This window comes from Urocitellus parryii, unplaced genomic scaffold (genome assembly GCF_045843805.1).
Source record: "Urocitellus parryii isolate mUroPar1 unplaced genomic scaffold, mUroPar1.hap1 Scaffold_49, whole genome shotgun sequence".
Lineage (NCBI taxonomy): Eukaryota > Metazoa > Chordata > Mammalia > Rodentia > Sciuridae > Urocitellus > Urocitellus parryii.
In genome coordinates this window covers 4,319,526-4,339,190 of record NW_027554054.1, presented here as the reverse complement: position 1 = coordinate 4,339,190, position 19,665 = coordinate 4,319,526, and the positions used below count along the sequence as shown (strand labels likewise).

The 19,665-nt window shown below is 51.8% G+C and overlaps 1 pseudogene; it reads right to left on the bottom strand.

Moving 5' to 3' along the window:
• Positions 1–18,102, bottom strand: part of LOC144252640 (growth factor receptor-bound protein 14-like) — a 194,928-nt pseudogene extending 176,826 nt beyond the window's left edge.
• Between the last annotated feature and the right edge of the window lie 1,563 nt (positions 18,103–19,665).

The window sequence follows — 19,665 nt, the reverse complement described above, 5'->3', positions numbered from 1 at the left end:
GCATCCTCCAGACCGTGAGCCCCTGAGCATTTGCTCCCTCTCTCCTGAGACCAGGAAAGCCAGACCAAGCAGGGAGAAACCATCTGCTCACAAGGGCCAAATAAATGCAAATAGAATCTGGGTTCTCAGATCAGCAATCCTAAGATTTTTTTTTTCTTTGCCCCACACGTATCCTAATGAGAGGTTAAAAACTAGTGACTCATAGATGGAATATTTTACCTGCTTGCTCTATGGTTTTATTTAACCAGAGCATTACTCACAATGAAATCTGAATATTTGGCTTTTCTTGAGAGAGAGAGAGAGAGAGAGAGAGAGAGAGAGAGAGAGAGAGAGAGAGGGAGAGAGATCAGTTTGGCTCCAGGCCTGCATTCTCACGGGTCACCCATCTGCTGGAACTACCTGCTGTCAGTCATTTCATTCTCTGCAGGCCCCACCCTTCCCTGTCACCACTGCGACCTTGTGAATCACTGCTGGCTTCTATTGGTATCTCTCATTACACACAGACTCTTCTGTCCCTCGTGTTACAGAGATATTTCCCTGGTTCTATCATTGACCAACAGACTCCAGGGCTCCCTGAGGGGTCCTGTGGTGGTGCAGCCTCGAGCATGGCCCCACTGCCCTGGCCTCCCAGACAGACAGGCCTAGAGGTCATGCTCTCAATGCTCCTCTGGAAGCACTGGGTAAATACTGGCCCTTCCACCAGTGGAACACGTTTTCCTCCCCCACGTTTCAGATGGAAAAATGGGATTGGAAGGAACTTACCTAGAGCCATGAGGGCCTGATTGGATTCGAGGTCTCCCAAGCTCTCCCGAGGTCCTCAGTCTCCAGCTCTAGACCGACTTGCTCAAATAAAGACTGTGGGGGCGGTACCTGCGCCACCTCCCAGTGTGGCGCTGTCCTCCCTCCTGACCACCTGAGGACAAGGGAGGAGGGAGCAGCCCTCCCACACACCCACGCAGTGCCAGACAGCCCCAGGAGGAGGTGGGCCCCCTGGGGATCAACGCCAAGACAAGCTCAGCTTCCAGGACGGTGACTCAGGCCGCAGAAGCCAAACTGGTTCTTATCTGCATTAAACGGGACAGTAGGTAGAAACCCGAGTGAGTTTATGGGCTTTGTGCCCACCCCAGCCCTGACCGCCACCAGTTCAGACAAGTAAGTGCACATACATTCATCCAAAAAGCATGTGTTGGCCTGATCCTGCCTGTGGGACACTCTACCAGGCATGGGAAGCAAGACAGACAAGGTCCCTGTGTCCCAAGGAAGAAATCAGACTATAAGTGAGTTGTAAGAATGAGGCTTGAGGGGTGGGTGAGTGCTCTTGGGCACCTGGAAAGCATGGCATGCCTCTGAGGGACACAAGGGTGGGTGGGTATGCAGAAACTAAGAGCAAGTGGCACTTGAGCTGGAATTGGAGGGATGCCTAGGACGGGGAGAACATTCCAGGTGGAGGGAACATCAGGGAAAGGCCCTGGGGCAGAATCTTCGGCCACTTTGAGTATCACTTGGAAGCTGGTATGGTCACACATGATTTCAGCAGAGCATTCACCCCTTCTTCCATTAACATTGAGCCTCACATGCTGGCCACTGCTGGACTCTGTCCAGAAGGCCAGATCGGCTCCCTGCACTTTCTCTGGGAGATCCCAAAGGTCTAACCCTTCTCCCTCTTTGCCTCCCAGCACCCACCCGCTCCAGCTTCACACCCCTGTGCCTGCCATCAGGGAGCCCACACCCCTGTGTGCTCAGAACCATCAGTGGATGCGTGGCAGTTCGCAAGAGCTCCCTAGGTTGGTCCCCAGCTCTGTCCAGCTGGGTGAGTCCAGGCACCTCACTCTGCCCTCCGGGTCTTAGTTTGATGGTGGCAAAATGACCCTGGCACTCTCTGCCCTAATTGTGACATGGGCTGGCTGGAAGAATGAGCAGCCTGCACGTGACAGCTCCCTCTATCAACTGTGAGTTTGTGCAGAACCTCACTCCAGGCGGGGACGGGGAGGGCGTGCGGCTTCCAGTTCTGCCACCTCTGAGTGTTTAGGGAGTCTGGACTGGTTCCCAGGGTCTCCTCAATGGAGTCACATGCCTGGCAACGGGTCCGGGAGATAACAGGAGCCCAGACAAGAAAGGCTCCCTGCCAGGGTGCCCCTGATCAAAGGGACTTCCCGGCCTCACTTCCTGCTCTCGTTGGTGGTGGCTTCCCAGGCTAGAGGGCTAAGACCGCTAAGCTTTGCCTGACAAGTCTTCAAGTAGCTTTTGAAGAGAAATGCCTGTTTGCTGAGGAATCAGAAACCAAACTTGCAAACCTGGAAACTTTGTAAAGGCCACTTTGCAAACCTGGAAAGTTGAGCTGAGCACAGCCTGTGAAGCTGCTGGCAAGCCGGTCACATCTTGTGACAATGCACATCATTGTGCATTTCTGGGATGACAAATAGGAAGTCACGTGGTGCAGGGGGCTCTGGTGCCCAGGAGGTCAAATCTCAGCCTCACTGGATTTTATCTCTGTGCTCTTTGCAACATCTACAAAATGAGGGCAAACTGCTGTCACATCATAGTGCAGTTTAGGACTGAGCGGACTAGTGGAAGGAGCTTAGAATAAGCACGAAGTCCTCAGCCCTCTGTCTGCAGCTCCGCGTCTGTGGGTTCAAACAACCATGGACTGAAAATGACTTCAAAAAGGCCTGTGTTGAGATGCTGTGGAATCCCAGCATCTCAGGGGGCTAAGGCAGGAGGATTGTAAGTTCAAGACCAGACTCAGCCACTTAGTGAGACCCTGTCTCAAAATAAAACATAAAAAGGACTGGGGATATGGCAAGGTGACTAAGCACCTCTGGGTTTAATGGCCGGTACCAAAAGAAAAAAAAATACTTAAAAAAATGGCCCCTGTTCTGAACACATTCAGATGTTTTGGGTCATTATTCCTTGGATAACACTGTGACAGGTATTTACGTAGCCCTCACATTACGTCAGGTACTAGAAGTGATCTAGAGATGAGTCCAAGTGTACAGAAGGACGTTCTCATCCTGTGTAAACACTGTGCCACTCCACATAAGGGACCTGAGCACGGATGGATTGGGTATCTGCATGGGGTCCTGGAGCCAGTCCTCTATGGACGCTGGGGGACCACAGCATGAGCTATGATTATCGTGGGCTTGGGTTTGATTTTTTCCCTGGGAAGCTTGCATCTGGACTAGTCTAGGGCTGGTCACTGAGAGTAAACTTGGCTGCCAGTCAGGGCCAGGGCATTCCAAGTCCATCAGGGCATGAGCTTTGGGTTCCCTGTTGGCCCTGACACTGGGCATGTCCAGAGGTCGTGAGGGTCCTGTTATGGGCACCTGAGCCCCCCAGTGCCTGGCCCACCCAGAACTCCCCTGTGCAGGATTGCCACCACTCCTCCAAAGCTTTGCAGCTTTTAGGGGACAGTGGCCTGGCAGAGGGTGCTTGGAGCATTGTTCCCAGAGCTGGGGGCAAATGGTAGAAGTGAGGAGGACTGGCACTCGAGGACTTGGGAATTCCAGGTGTCCAGGGACCCTGGTCCATGGGAAGGGGCTTCTGAAGAACATTTAGGAGCCCCAACCTCAGTGACGGTGATGCATTGCTTGCTCCAGCACTGACCTGCCTGGCACCAGAACACTGCCTGGAGAGAGGACAAAGGACAGACAGAGGAGGGGGGAAGGAAGGAGGTAGCAGCGGAGAGGAGCGAGACATGAGGTCAATGTCCTGAGAACCCCTCTCTTGGTTTGAGACAGTCCCAGGTGAGGCCTTCTCCAGGAGAGACCCCCCAGACTCCCCAAGGGAAGTGTCCTGGGGGGGACAGAAGACTGGGCCATTAGCTGGGCTCAGAGCAGGGCTCCTGCTGCTGTGGGAAGACCAAGGGTTTTAGCTGTGGGAGCCTGAGCAAGGACCCTGAGGTCTGAAGAGAGTGGGATTGGTTTCACAGTACCGATGACTAAGCCGTTGCACTTTTCCCATGGTCAGGTAAACCCCAAAGACCTGTGTCTGAGTCTGCAGAGCTGGGTCCAGGTCAGCCTGTAAGACAGCCCTGTTCTCTGAGCTGCGTGGGCCTTCTTTTAGTTCCTCACAGTCACCTCCTCCTTCCACCTCAGGACGTTGACATGCAGCACCCTCCCTACGCTGCTCCGTACTCCAGCCGGCTGTCCTCACCATTTCCTCCTCAGCTTAGATGCTTTGTGTGGGGTCCCCCCTGTAATATCTGTCCCCCTGGGCAGGTCACAGTAAGAAGTACATCCGTTTTGTTCACCATTGTGTCCCTAGCTCAGAGCATGGGACCCGCCCATAGATGAATGGACCCATGCACCAGGACTCTCTCGCCCTGGTGCACGCACACACGCACACACACACATGCACACACACACACACACACACACACACACGCTTAGATATTCACAGGTGAATGAGACTCCTGGGTATAACATTCACAAGTGGCTGCACATTAAGCCACACAAGCTCACATCAACTGAGTCAAGACGGGCAAACTCTGCCGTGCCCAGGGTCTGTTCTGCTAGGAACAACCCCATCCCTTCACCCCAGCTCATAGGCAGTGAGGTGAGACTGAACCTGACCTTGTCGCCAGGTCATGGCTAACTGACCAGTGGCAGGTGCCTGGTTTAAACTAACACACTTCCAGGAGTAAGGGGTGACCTCAGAGAGGCCAGGCCATGTACTGTCCCCAGGCTGAGGACTCCTAACTCCACGAGCCTCGGGGTGGCCACCTTCACAGGGGCACGGAGAAGCAGAGGTGGCCACTCTGCAGAGAGAGAGAACCACGCAGGTAGACAGATGCAGACAGAGAACACGGTGCCCTGGAGGGGACCCACCATGGCGGCTGCCTTTGCTCCTCCCAACTCTCCTGTTTCCAGTTAGTGTCTCTCACGAAGCCTGAACTTCCTGTCACTGTGTCCCGTCCCTTTTCAGCCAGAGCAAGTTCAGACGTGTCAATCCCCTCTATTATTTAGAAAATCCTACAAAATCCAGCAAGCAGCACAGAAGGGACTGAAGAAGCAGGAAAAGTGGGAACGCGGAAGGGCAAGAATCCAGCCAGACCCGCTAAGGAACTCGAAGCGCCACTGGAGGCCACTCGGCTGTGACACAAGTGGACTGGCCTGCGGCTTCATCTGCCTGTCCCCGCCTCGAGTTGCTGACCTATTCCTCTTTTTCTCACTCCAACCAAAATGTTTAATGATGATTTTTTATTGGGGTACAATCAGGGTGCCTCTCAACTAGCTTGGGGATGATTATACACCTGTGAGCTAAATTGTCACCCCCTAGGCCAGAGATCATCTGGTCTACCATCCCGTTTCAGCCTGCTCCTGCCCCTTTGTTGTTATTGTTATTGTTAGCATCATCATTGGAGGAAGAATAAAGCCTACTCTCAGGACAATTTTAAGCATATAATGTCTAGTGGCAGAGGCTCTTCTCACACAGACGGTCTCTAGAACCCATGGATCTTGTGTAATCGAAACTTTGCACCTTCCCAGTCCCCTTCTCCGGCCTCAGCCACCGAGACCAGGGCAAAGGACAGGTAGCTGATTATCAAAGGAAAGGAAATGGGTAGAGGGCATTCCTGCTAACCGCCTCCAGGGGAGGGGAGAATTCCATCTCCAACAAAAACAGGCACCCATGACTCTTCCTGCCCTAATGGTCACATAGGCAGGATGGGAGGGAGCATGAGAAGAAAGGAAATCTGAAATCTACAAAAGGGGCAGGACACCCCACTCCCTTGGGCACCAGCTTGGACCCCTCCTCTATGGAGGAATGTCCCCCACCCCCCACCCCACTCTCTCCCCTCTCCTTTAAATAAACGCCTTTGCTCTCGCCCCACCCTTTCCTGGGCACTCAGTCTTCCACACCGACACCTAGGGAGCAGGACCGATCCGGGTTTGTTTCCACACTGGTGTCATCCTCTCCTGCAGAGGCTCCAGAACCCGTCCACCTCTCACAGCTGAAAATTGGTGGCTCTCCCCCATCACCTTCCCCAAGCCCTTCTCCCAGCCCCGGCAACAGTGGGTCTCTCTTCCGGAGTCGGACTACTCCAGATCCGTGTGTGGGTGAGACGCGCTGCATTACCTCTCCAGTCTGGATCCTTCCACGTCACCCCATGTCCCCCAGGTCTGTCTGTATTTCAACAGCAGCAGGACTCCTCATTCTTAGTTTAGACGGCCCTCCACGTACGGACACTCCATGGTCACCTCCCCTCTCGCCCTTCCCTGTCTTGGTTCTTGCAACCAGTGCTGCCCACTCAGCCGTCTTCCCGTCCTCGGCCACACACATGGGACACAGACCTGATCCCCAGTTGGAATCCTGCTGATATCCTTCAAGCTGAAACCCCAGGGGCGGCTCCTCTTCCTCTCCCCATGGCCAAGGAAGCGGCAGGGCTGTGGGCTAGTTCAAGGTGGGGTTTTGTCCCCTGTAACAACAAATGATGGAGACAACAAGAGACCCGTGAGCTCCTCTCGGGCATCTGCTCTGTGACGTTTGCTCCCCAGCTGCTCTGCCAGGTGCCAAGTTAGATTCTAAGGAGACAGGGCATCTCTTCAAGGAATCCAGACCCTTGGCACCCCAGAAAACTGCCAGCCATCGCAGGATAATACACAAGAGGGTGAAGGGAGCACAGGGCTTGGAAATGGCTCAGGGGAGGAGGATGGGGGGAGGGGGGAAGGAGGACTCCAGGGTAGTGAGGCCAGGGGACCTGCAATTCAGGAAGCCTTGAGATCTGAAGTGTAGCACTCAGCACAAAGGGCAAGAGGGGGCACCTAGTCCCCAGACCCCTTCACCAGGAGAGCCTTGGGCTTGGGGCAGAGCCAGATGTCCAGTGGGGGGACTTGGGTGGCAGCCTGCTGGAGGTTGCATTTCCCCCATTGTATCCTCTTGAGGGGAAGGAGTTGGGGGCTAATGGTAATTATAGGACCCTCTGTCCCTACACCAACCAGAACCAAAGTGCCTCTCTGCTGGTTGCCCCATATAACACGGTGGCTGGGCCTTGGGAAGCTCTGCCTCAAGGCTACCAGGGTCACCTGAACTAGTTCCCTCTCTGAGGCCAGGGGCTTTCATAGGGAAAGTAGAAGGATTTAGACCGTGGGATCTTGCAGTGCATCAGAAAGACCCAGGGACGCGCCTCTGTGTGCTCAGGACAGGAATGAGTGACCAACCTGTGGTCTGTAACAGAGTTGTATCACCAGGGAGAGGAGGCTGTGCCCAGGGACAGAATAATCCACAGCTGGAGGTTGCTTCAGACCCAGGTCCAGAGGCCAAGGTCACGGACCTAGGTCTCAGGAAGGCCTGTCTTCCTTTCTTGCAAAAACACAGGGTGCATAGCTAACCTAGACCAGCCTCTCTGCCACTCTGGAAAGGGGGCCCTGTGTGCCTGACAGAATGTGTGTGGAGCCCAGCATGCAGTGGGGATCAGCATGCAGGGGACATCAACGTGCAGTGGGGATCACCATGCTGTGGGGATCAGCGTGCAGTGGGGATCAGCGTGCAGTGGGGATCAGCATGCAGTGGGGATCAGGATGCAAGGGGGATCAGCATACTGTGGGGATCAGGATGCAGTGGGGATCAGGATGCAACAGAGATCAGCATGCAGTGGGGATCAGGATGCAACAGAGATCAGCATGCAGTGGGGATCAGGATGCAGGAGGGATCAGCATGCTGTGGGGATCAGGATGCAGTGGGGATCAGGATGCAACAGAGATCAGCATGCAGTGGGGATCAGGATGCAACAGAGATCAGCATGCAGTGGGGATCAGCATGCAGTGGGGATCAGGATGCAGGGGGGATCAGCATGCTGTGGGGATCAGCATGCAGTGGGGATCAGGATGCAACAGAGATCAGCATGCAGTGGGGATCAGCATGCAGTGGGGATCAGGATGCAGGGGGGATCAGCATGCTGTGGGGATCAGCATGCAGTGGGGATCAGGATGCAACAGATATCAGCATGCAGTGGGGATCAGCATGCAGTGGGGATCAGGATGCAGGGGGGATCAGCATGCAGTGGGGATCAGCATGCTGTGGGGATCAGGATGCAGGGGGGATCAGCATGCAGTGGGGATCAGGATGCAACAGAGATCATCATGCTGTGGGGATCAGGATGCAACAGAGATCAGCATGCAGTGGGGATCAGGATGCAACAGAGATCAGCATGCAGTGGGGATCAGGATGCAACAGAGATCAGCATGCTGTGGGGATCAGCATGCAGTGGGGATCAGCATGCAGTGGGGATCAGCATGCAGTGGGGATCAGGATGCAGGGGGGATCAGCATGCGGCAGAGATCAGCACACATGGCTTTCCCGGGGGAGACACGGCAGATTCCAACCTGTGTGGGTATGGAGGAGGAAGAACTGAACAGAGAGAAGCAGAGCTGGTACAGGCACAGCACACCCCTGGCATGTGGCACTTAATATTATCCTATTTCCACCCCACCCCCTTCCACATGGGTTATATATTCTTTTTATGGAAAAAAAATTACTGTGAAATTTTGCCATAAATATTTGACTTTTGAGAGTCTGAGGTTTACAAATGTCTGATTTTCCTTCTCCCAGTACATGGTTAAGAGTGTTTTTAACTCCACTCATCTCCTTCTCAACCTAGACATTACTGTTGAATGGCATTTGAATGGCATTTTAATTCTATCCTTGTTCTAGATTTTTGGACATTTTTTTCCAAACAAGACGAGCTTTGTTCAGAGTTTCTCTCTTGGTTTTGACATGGGCGCCCCTTCTCTCTCACTTCCCAGATCTCCTGCAGGAAGCAGAAAAACACCTCCCACACCTCCTAGAGCCACACCCTCTCCCCTGGGGGCCGTGACTATGTTATGTCACAGGGTAAATTAAGATTATAAGTGGAACTAAGGCTTCTAATCAGGAGACCTTGAAATGGGGAGGTTATTCTGATGGCCTCGATGGGCCGGATTGAATCCTCTGAGTCTATAAAAGTGGAAAAGGGAGGTAAAGAAGAGCTCAGAGTGACCAAAGGGATTCAGTGACCATGGCTGGATTTTAAGATGGAGGAAGGGGCCACAAGCCAAGGAACTGGGTGGTCTCAAGCAGACTCTCAGAGCCTCCACCAGCCCTGTGACACCTTAGCTCTAACCCAATGAGGCTCATGTCACACCTGCAGAACTAGAAGATAACTTTGTATTGTTTTAAGCCACTAAGTCTGTGGTAATTTGTTACAGCAGCTAATAGGAAACTAATACACCTCCCCTTTGGGGGTCATCTTGAAACGTCCTTTAGATATTATTTTTTAGGAGGCAAGCCCATTCAGAAATGTCTTTATTGTGTACTTCTTCAAAGATCATTTTGGCAGGTACACAATCTTGTCCCAGCTTTGTTAACAATCAAATTTTCCCTCAGCGTTTCTAGGATGTCATTCGACTGTCTCCTAGTTTCTGTGTGACTGAAAAGTCGGCTGATAGTCTGATTGCCAACTAATCTCTTTAGCTTTGTGTTTTACGCCACTCTCTATGATGCATCTATGAATTCTGTTTTATTTGTTCTCTTTTGTAGAATCTCTGTTTGCAGAATCTGTGGAGGCATTTATTTGAAAGTTCTAAAATATTCTCAGACATTAACTCTTCAATGTCGTTTTTCTCCTTGTTCTATTTTGCCTTAAAGGGTTGTGGTTAGAGGTGTTGGCGCTTCTCCTCTGACCCTCAGGCTCTTGACATATCTGTTATACACTGAATTACCTTGCTTTTTTATTATGTATACTGTGTAACTTTTATTCTTCAGGTACAATCGTTCAACTTTATTCATGGTGCTGTTTAAACCCATTTATTTGAGTTTTCCTTTCAACTCAATTTAATTATTTTTCAAATCTACCAGATCATTTGTTTTTTCTTATCTCTTTGCTCCTGTTTTATTCAATTTTTAGCTTAAATGTTTCCAAAAAATTTAATTTCTGAATCTAATAACTCTGAAGTCCCCCAGGGGATCATTTTCTGCTTGAATTGTGAATGTCTGCGTGTGTATAAGAAATTCCCCCTGAAACTTGTAAAGAAAAGAGAAAAAGCAAATGAAGTAAATTAAATTTCATATTAAATTATTAATAAACTTGACCTTCTAGTATAGCAATGTAGCTCTTTATCAAGGAAACAAAGCAACAATTAAACAAGAATTCTGGTTCCAGCAGGTACTATAACATGGTTCTTAACCTGAGAGGTGTTTGTGGAAATGACTCAGAAGTCATATATTTTTTTTTTGCTGTTTGTAAGAGTACAACATTTGCTTTTTTGTTATTCTGATTAGTTGTGTAAGACAGTAGAATGCACTTTGACACATCATATATAAATGGGGTATAACTTCTCATTCTTCTGGTTGCACATGATGTAAAGTCACAACCATCATGTAATCATACATGTACATAGGATAATAACGTCTGATTCATTCTGCTATCCTTCCTACCCCATGCCCCCTCCCCTTCCTTCACTCCCCTCTACCTAATCTAAACTAACTGTATTCTTCGCTAGCCCCGCCTTAATTTGAATTAGTATATGATATATAAAACATTTAACACCAAAAAAATAACCCAATCAATAAATGGGCTAAGGAATTTAACAGACACTTCACAGAAGACATACAATCAATCAACAAATGTGGAAAAAAAATGTTCAACATCTCTAGCAATTAGAGAAATGCAAATCAGTATTACTCTAAGATTTCATCTCACCTCAGAATAGCAATGATAATAAATAAATGTTAGTGGGAATGTGGGGGAAAAGGCACGCTCGTACATTGCTGGTGGGACTGCAAATTGGTGCAACCATTATAGAAAGCAGTGTGGAACCACCATTTGACCCAGCTATCTCACTCCTCAGTTTATACTACAGGGACATAACCACTACATTGTTAATAGCAGCTCAACTTACAATAGCTAAAGTATGGAACCAACCTACATGCCCTTCAATAGATGGATGGATAAAGAAAATGTGGTATATATACACAGTGGAATATTACTCAGTCATAAAGAAGAATAAAATGATGACATTTGCTGGTAAATGGATGAAGCTGATATCATGGTAAGCAAAATAAATCAAACCCAAAAAACCAAAGGAGTCATTTAAATTTTATGCAATAGGTCAGGCTCATTGGGGAGATAAGAACCCTTATCTCAAAACTATGTATAATCTCAGAAAAAAATCAAGAATCACTACTCCATAGGTGCTTCAGAAATGGAAATAAGCTGTAAGTTATTATTCTGTATATTTCTCCACTGTTCTTGCACCTAGTCTATTTCTTCAGTTATGTATCTTTGAAGAAAGATCTTTCCTTATCTTCTCATGTGTAACTGTAGCATCACAGAGGGGAAAGAAGAGAATTTAAATTCCTGTATATCAGTAAACAAAGTAAAATGTGCAAAAAGCAGAATTCAGATAGGAAATAACAAGTACAGAAAATGCTGAACTTTATCATGCACGTGGAATAAGAGTTAAAATAAGGTCCTCACACCTAATGGCTTGGCCAATGTTAGGAAGGCACTCTTCCAACTCCATGAGACTGCAGCAAGACTCAATACCAGCACCAGCACACTACTGCTCCAACTCTTGGTCACAAAAGGAATACCAGTCTCAGTTGGCCACTGAAGTTCCTGAGTGAAAGCTGCTTTGAGAGCAGAGCCTGGCTCAGCCTTCAGAAGGAAGGGATTGATCCCCAATGATCCCACTCGAGGGAGCATTTCAATAGAAAATCATCCAAAGCCTAAAGCCTCGCGAGGATCCCATCACAGACGAAAGCAGCTGAACACCTACGTGTGCAAACCAAGGAAAACCAATCGGTAAGTCTGCACCTGCAGAGAAGCCCGCATCTATGTGAAGTGCTGAATTTGAAAGTCCAGGAAGTAAACCTGAGAAAAGCTCATGACACGCTGCCGGAGTCCCAGGTGTCCCAGTGTGACACGGAGGATCCAAAAGGGGAACTAGAGGAGGAACTGGAATGCAAATTTCCCCACGTTACGAAGTCCTGGGCTGCTGCTCATGCCTCCTGACGGCCGACCCTGGGACCCGGTGAGGAGGTGTGGCACTGCGGTGGCAGGTCCAGAGCCCACATTTTTGAGCAAACAGTTCTCACGGGAGAAGATGCGAGTTTCATGGGCAAGCGATGCCCGAGCTGGGGGATGAGCAGGGGAGGGTCTGCGGTTCCCATGGGGGACTGCGTGTGGTCAGCCCGGCCCCAGGGCTCAGCGGGAAGCCTCACTGGCTCTTCTCAGGGGAGCTCCAGTCACCATCTGGGTCCTGGACTCATTGTGCTGGTCACCCACCAGCTCACTCTTCCCCATCCATCCCCACCTCCATGCCCTAGGGCATGTCCTCCCTCTCCCAAGAATGCCCTCTGGTCAGACACTCATCCCCCCAGCCAGCTCCAGGGCCAGCTCCTCTGAGAAACCTCCCTCTGGCACCTCCATGTCGGTGTCAGGGCTTCCTGCCAGGGTTCCTGTCCCTCTCTTTCTACATCACTGCATCGTGTCATGTTTCCTTCCTGGCACTGGAGTGTCTGGAAATCAGAACCACCGTGCTTCAGTCATGGCAGGGTGGGCCGGGGATGGGATTTGGAGTTGGAAAGAACTGATTTTAAACTTCAGCTTCCCTCCCTGCTGGCTGTGTGACCTTGGGTGAGTTACTGAGCCTTTCTGAACTTCTATTCCTTCAGTGCCACAGCAGTCAAAGGGAATGTGTTTCAGACAGCTTCACCTGTCAAGTACCCAGTGAGCATGGGCTAAGCCGTCCCCGAGCCTTGAACCACCAAACGGAAAATACCAATCTCTTGGATCCCAGCTCAGCCCCACACCAGAAGGACCAGGGGAGGAGTGGAAAGTCCAGAAGACCTCAGCCCCTCAAGCCCATAGACTTCCGGTCTAAGGTTGGAAATCAGCCATGACTGGTCGTGTTTTCTTGGAACACAGAGACATTGGGGAAGTCCCCATGCTTACCTCTTCCCCTGTAGTGGGGAGGCCCACTGTGGGGGTGAGGAGCCCAGCCTCCCACCTCTGCCTCCACTGGCCAGCATTCAGTGAGTCAGTGTTAACAGGGTCCACAATACCCTTGAACGTGGGGCCAGTGACCTCATGGTGTGAAGAACTTTGCCTCCAGGAAACCCCCCCCTCCAGGTTCCCGAGGAGTCCCCCCTCCCCCACTGCCATCTCACCTGCCCTTTATCCCTCTGTGCAACGCCTTTTCCCGACACCCCCAGTGGGAGCGCCCACCTTCCATGTCACTGAGATCCAGGGCAGCCCCTGTGGGGAGGTCCCTTGACTTTCTCCCTCAGTGCCGCTGCCGAACCACGAAACTATGCGCATCTCAGTCCACAACCAGACTGGACCCCATGGGACCCGAGCTCTGTCTGTTATTAGCTGAATAATCTATGGCCACTTCTCCAAATCCGTGGCCACTGACCTGGTCCACTTTGGGAAAAACCTGGTAGAACAAAACAATCCACCTCCTGGGTGTCACGAGAATCAAATAACGTGATGAGAAAGAACCAGAAACCTGTGGGTCCTGGCAATACCGATTGTCACCTGTTTCTCCTCCTTTCAAATTACTCATGTTCCTTTCTTCCTACTCCCAGTTTCTGTTGATGGATGTTTCCCTCCAAATGTGCTTATGACACCCCGAGTGCTCCCCCACACCCCCGACCTCCCCGGGCAAGCTGGGCCGTCTTCCCCCGCTGTCCCTGTTGAGGACAGGCCCGTCTTCTGTTCACTTCCCCTGGCTGCTCTAACCAATGACCCTGAACGTGGTGGCCGTAAACAGACACTTCTTGTCTTGCTGTCTTGGAGAAGTCTGAGGCAGGTGACCACGGGCTAAAGCCAAGGTGTTAGTCAGGCTGCGCTTCTTCTGGACTCTAGGGGACAGGCCATGTCCGGGCCTGTTCCAGAGCTAGGGCTCAGAACGGCTCCTCTAAGAGGAGTTCTCCTAACAGCCTCAGAAGCAAGGTTTCTCTGAACTTCTCCAGTCCTGCCGCCTCCTGTTCCTCTTCCTCCCCCACAAAGCAAGCTGAAGATACCAGAATTTTTCTTCCCGAAGATGGACGTAGAAACTAGAGCCTTCCTTCTCCAAAATAAGTCACAGATCCTAAAAATATTATTTTCCCTCCACCTTTCTTCTTGGAGTTGGCCCTAAGGATGCTCTGACCCACCTCATCTGACGTAGGTCCGGAGGCCCATCCCTGAGGGGTTCCTCCCTGGGAGGAAGGAGTCTCAGAGATAACCAGGAAGGGTCAGAGCAGACGGCCTGGCAGGGCTCCCTTCAGTGAAGGGGCCCCAGATCCCAGTCTCCGCGTCCAGCCAAGTTCTATGTGGCCCCCATGCTTCCTCCAACTTATGTGTCAAAATGAATAGTTGATCCTAAGTCCTTGGGGGTTCCATCTGAAAAAGCTCCATGTCACGTAAAACTAGGACCCCAAAAATGTGTTGTGCTTTTCTCCTGTCAACCTGTCACCGGGTGTCAAGGTGTTGCCGGGCCCCTTTATGATTGTGTTCTCTGCCATCGACTTCTCATGGTTACTACTCCATTCCTGGGCCCACAGGACTGCCCCCACCCTCACACTCCCTCCTCAGCCCCACCCTGCTCCTCCGCAGTGAGGACCCTTGTGATCCCACAGGTGCCCCCCGGTGAAAGCCAGGATCGTCCTCCCATCCTGAGATCTTGGCTTGATCCCTTCTGTAAAGCCCCCTTTCCATCTTCGTTGCCACACTCTGGCCAGACCTTCCAGAGGAGTGATTTCTGCACCCTGGCCCTTAGATCAGCTTCAATCTTAATGAACCCAATGAAACGAGACCTGTGCTGGACACTCCCGAGTGGCGGGGCTCTGTCCTCCTGCTCCTGTCTTGAGAAGGGTGGTCTTTGCTTCTGAGACCATGTCTCGTGGAGAAGAGATGTAAAAATGCCCTTTCTTCCTTCAAATAATGGTGATAATCAATGCAACTTGTTACTTAGTGTCTGTTCTCATTCAAACAAAAAGTTGGTTTCCCACATTTTACAAAAGGTTGCTGGTACAAATTGTCACCTTAGTCACAGCTCGGATCCTATCAGGCCCCTCTCCCTATCTGAAAATGTGTGTGCCTCTCTCCACAGAGGGAAGGAAATGCCTTTGCCCCTTGGGCCACTCCAGGTGACCCCTGGCTGCCCACTGCCACCTGTCCCCACATGCACTCCCACACGCCTGCCACAGGGACCATGGACTCTCCCAATGTCCCCCCCTGCCCTCCTGGTTCCTTTGCCTTGTTTTGCTCCTGGGACTTCCCCATCCCACTGACTCATATTTACCTGTTGAAACCCTGGGGAACCCTCAGAGCCCATTCCAACACTGAGGGCTTCATAAACCCAAGGGAACCAGAGACCGTCCTCCAAGACCTGTGTCTTGTATGAGGGCCATTAAGCTAAAGGCAATTAAGAGTAGCAGGTAGAGTCAGGTATGGTGGTGGCTCCTGCAGCCCTGGCTACCCAGGAGGCAGCAGGTCCATCTGAACCCAGGAGCTGAAGGCCTGGCTGGGCACACAGTGACATGTCTCCAGAAAAGAGGAAGAATAAGGGGAGATGGAAGAAGGAGGAAGAGGAGGAGGAGGAGGAGGAGGAAGAGGAAGAGGAGGAGGAAGAGGAGGATGAGGAAGAGGAGGAGGGGGAGGAAGAGGAGGAGGAGGAGGAACTGCCCATGGTGCAGGAAAGCCCGGACTCTCCCCCTGTTCGCCAACAGCAAGGTACAGATATACAAAGGCATGAGGTGCCCCCCTCCTCTTCCACCAGTGGGAACAAGGGTGACTGTGGAAGACCCGTGGGCCTTGAGATGGCATGGAAGGACCTACATGGACCCGTTTACTAGCTGGTTTCTATCTGGCACTTTATTTGGCTTCTCCCAACTTGCTGTCCCTAGAGACTCAGAGCCCTTTGCTTTTGTCTTGTCTACACATTTCTTGCTCTTTGTTAAAGGATGCTATGCAAACAGAATTCAAAGCCACCTCTTTGACACTTCTCATTGCCTGGCATCTTTGTGTACATGGAACATACATTTAATCAACTCATGTGTGATTCTCTCTTGTGATTCTGAGTTTGGTTGCAGGGGTGCAGACCAAATGAGAATTTATGAGGGTGGAGGGAAAAAAGTCTGTTGCCTTCCCTATGCAGCTTCCTGATCTCCCGACAGTGCCGTCTCTCCTGACAGGTTGTTTGGGTCTACTTTGTGGCATCTAAATCTCGGTTTATTGGAGCTTGTTGGACCCTCCAGCAAGGAATGTGAGCATACAGTGATTTCAAACGTGACTTTCCATCAGAAAGGTCTGAGTGCCAATCTGGTTCCCACCACTTACTAGGAAGGACATGTTGCTGAGACTCCCTGAGCCTTGCTTTCCTCATCTGAACAATGAGGTACTGGAGGTGCCTCTCAGGTGAGGCCCCACAGGTAATGCAGACAGAACCATACCCGAGGTCACCACTGGGCCCACTTCCTGGGCGTGGGGACCGTGGCTCATCCTGTCTCCCCTGGTGGCCACATGTGGCCTGATGTGCCCCTATCCCTCTTTGTCATTCAGTGCTACTCTTGTGACTAGCATAACTTGAATGTGTCCAACCACAAAATAATCTAATTTTTGAGCTTTTAAGGAAGAACAGAATGTCCCTACAGGAGGGCCTTCCTCTGTCAATGGCCTCTCTTGTCCTTCCTCAGCTTCTCCAGCCTCCCCAAATGCCCCCTTAATATCTCTGTCCTGAGGTCGCTCCCACTGCCCCATCCATCCTGGGAATTACCCGATAATCTTCTTCAATAAACTGCAATACATTTTTTTCAAACATTTCTGTAATGAATTCCTGTTTCAGTGAGTCTGAGTTCACTCCACGGGCCGTCCCACCGAGCTCTGACAGCCACAGAGACGCACTGATGATGGTGACTTGTCACACCCAAATCGTGACACTTCACACACCATCCACCCTTCATGTTTCCCTGTGGCAATCCCCCCCCCCCCGCATGGCCATCTCTAGAGGTACATGGGATAATTTCAGAACTCAATACTTAAAAATATTTAATAGCATAATTATGTGTTTAAGATGTAACAGAAACAAATACAATCAGCACCTCAAAGACATGATTTCTTGGATTGATGCTCAATTTCTTGGATTGATGTACAGTAGGTGATCCCTAGTTAAATGCAGATGTGATGGCCACATGCAGGGTGGAGTGGCCGTTTTGCTTTCCATCCATCGACCACACAGGCTTCCATGAACCTGGGGGATGAGCTCCTCCAACCTCCAAGGTCATGGCCTGGTGGCTTCCACGCCATAACCTCAAAGGACCCAGTGCTCCCCGCTCCTCCCCAGGTAGTGAGGAGGGTGTGGCCCAGTGGGACAGATGGGTGCTCCTACTGAGGACTTTGATTTTGCAGAATGACCCAAAGTTGCGGAAAGCACTAGGTTCCAGGGTGATGGAGCAGCCGCCATAGTGATCCTTCAAGGTATTGTCATGTCCCCATCATGTCCCCAAAGGCTACCATGCAGCACTGACTGAGACCCAGGACACTGACGTCATTCCCAGAGTCACACAGCTATTGAGGAGGGCTCACAGACAGAGGGGACTTTCTCCCACTCCTGAGGTGCTCTGCCGACCACAGTCCCCCACAGAGAAGTTCAGATTGGTCACCGTGCATCAGCCACCATGGAGGACTGTACCCTGATGCTCTCGGCTGTGAGGTGGAAACTCAGCAAAGTGCACGGGCTGCACCCAATGCAAGGGTGGTGTCCTTCCTGTCATGGGGTGAATGACCAGATGCGAGGGTGGTGTCCCTCCTGTCGTGGTGTGAATGCGCCACAAGCCCACACTGCCAGCCAGGTGGCTGGGAGAGCAAGAGACATGGCCCTGCACAGGGCTTTGGCTACTGCTGCTGTCACACCCAGGCCATTTCTGGTCCTGGAAACTCAACAGATATGGGAAGAGGTCCTGTGGGTGGCAGCTGGGGTCTTCGGGACGTCTGTTAGTGATACCGCGGGTCACTGGTGAAGAGTCCTGCTTCCCCACATGTTGAAGTTTGAACACTGGAGACACATGCCCAGGCAAGCATAGAAAGAGGGGTTTATTTAAAAGGGGTAACAGACTCTCCCGGGAGGGAGAAGGGGCCATAGCCTGTATCCTGGCATCCCCAGAAGCGAGGTGTTCTGCCCTTTTTATGTCCTAGGCTACCTTTGTTCTGCCTTCTCCCCTTACCTCTCTCCTTCCTGCCTACGTGACTAGGCCCAGGAATGGTCCGTGGGGGTGGCCCAAGGGTGGGAAGCAGGGGGTCTGAAGGGCAGGATGGAGCAGCCCAGGACAGCTCCCTGTAGGGAGGGAAATTCCTGGGACAGGTGCCCTGGGCCACAGGCTGGAGTGGGGCAGGTTATCCTGATAAGGGTGGGGAAGGGTGCTGAAGGCAGTAGCCTGTGAATTCCTCCATTCTCGGACCTGACCTGGCCTAGCTGGTGGCTTCCTCTGCCCCCTTCCAGCTCGTCTCTGCAGAGCCTGGGAAGCAGCACCGTCTTAGGATATTTTGTGTTACTATAAGAAATGGCTGAGCCTGGAATGTTAGGAAGAAAACAAGCTTGCTTAGCTCACTGCTCTGGAGGTTGGAGAGCACACTGCTGGCCTTGGCCACTCTATGAGGGCCTCACGGAAGATGGCACCACAGTGGTGACAGCACTTGCACACACAGGAGGAGCTTGTGCAGGACAGGGGGTCACGCAGGGGCCAGCCCCACTCACAGCCGCCCACTCTGCTGAGGGCTCCTCCAGTCCCTCGAGACTTGACCCCTCCTGCCAGGTGCATCAACCCACCCTGAAACCCCACGACCTGATTCCCTCCCGCCAGCACTTCCACACTGCCACCCCGGGGACCGGGCTGCCCACATGCAGCCCTTTGGGGCAAACCATCTCCATGCCCATAACCACGCTTCTCAGACGCCCTTGCAGCTAGAGTTCCAGATGTCACTCCAACTCTGCCCGTCGGACACGTGGCTGAGAGGCTTGAATCTGGCTACATCATCAGGGGATGCTGACCCCCAATTTCAGCCAGCACGGCTCGCTCCAGGCGGCAGGTTCTGGATCTCGACTGCAGGTGCAGCAGTGTGGTCCCGGAGCCAGCAGCCGGGTGGTCCCTTTACCCGGCCAGCTCCAAGGGTGGGCGACAGGGGCCATCGGAGCAGCAGCACCTTCCTGACTGTGATGCACGGACAGACATCTCCCAGCAGGCCCCCTCTGGAGGCTTCCTTGGGACGGTTCCCGGATGTGGACTAAGGCCCGCTCCTCCAGGTCTCCAGCCGAGGCTGGGAGGGTCCAGTTCCTTATGTGAAAACCTTCCTGACCACATCCCGAGTGCTTTCTGTCACCCGTCACTGAATCCTGACGAAGAGACCAGCATCTCGCCCTTTTCCTTGACTGCACTTCAGGGCATTTCCTGGCTCTTTCCGGAAACTTCCTTTTACTCTGCACCTGGCACAGACATGGCCTCTTCCTGGAAGGCTCTGCTGCCCACTTCAGGGAGGCTATGGCTGGTCCTCCTCCTCGTCCCTGTGCCCCGTTTCTTTCCCTCCTCCTCTCTGTCCCCCTCTCCCTCTCTCCTTTCTTCCCTCTCCCCCTTCCTCACTTGTTCATTGTCACACATGGTTAAATGGCCCCCTTAAGACACTGGCGATGCGACCCTTGGAGCAAGCCG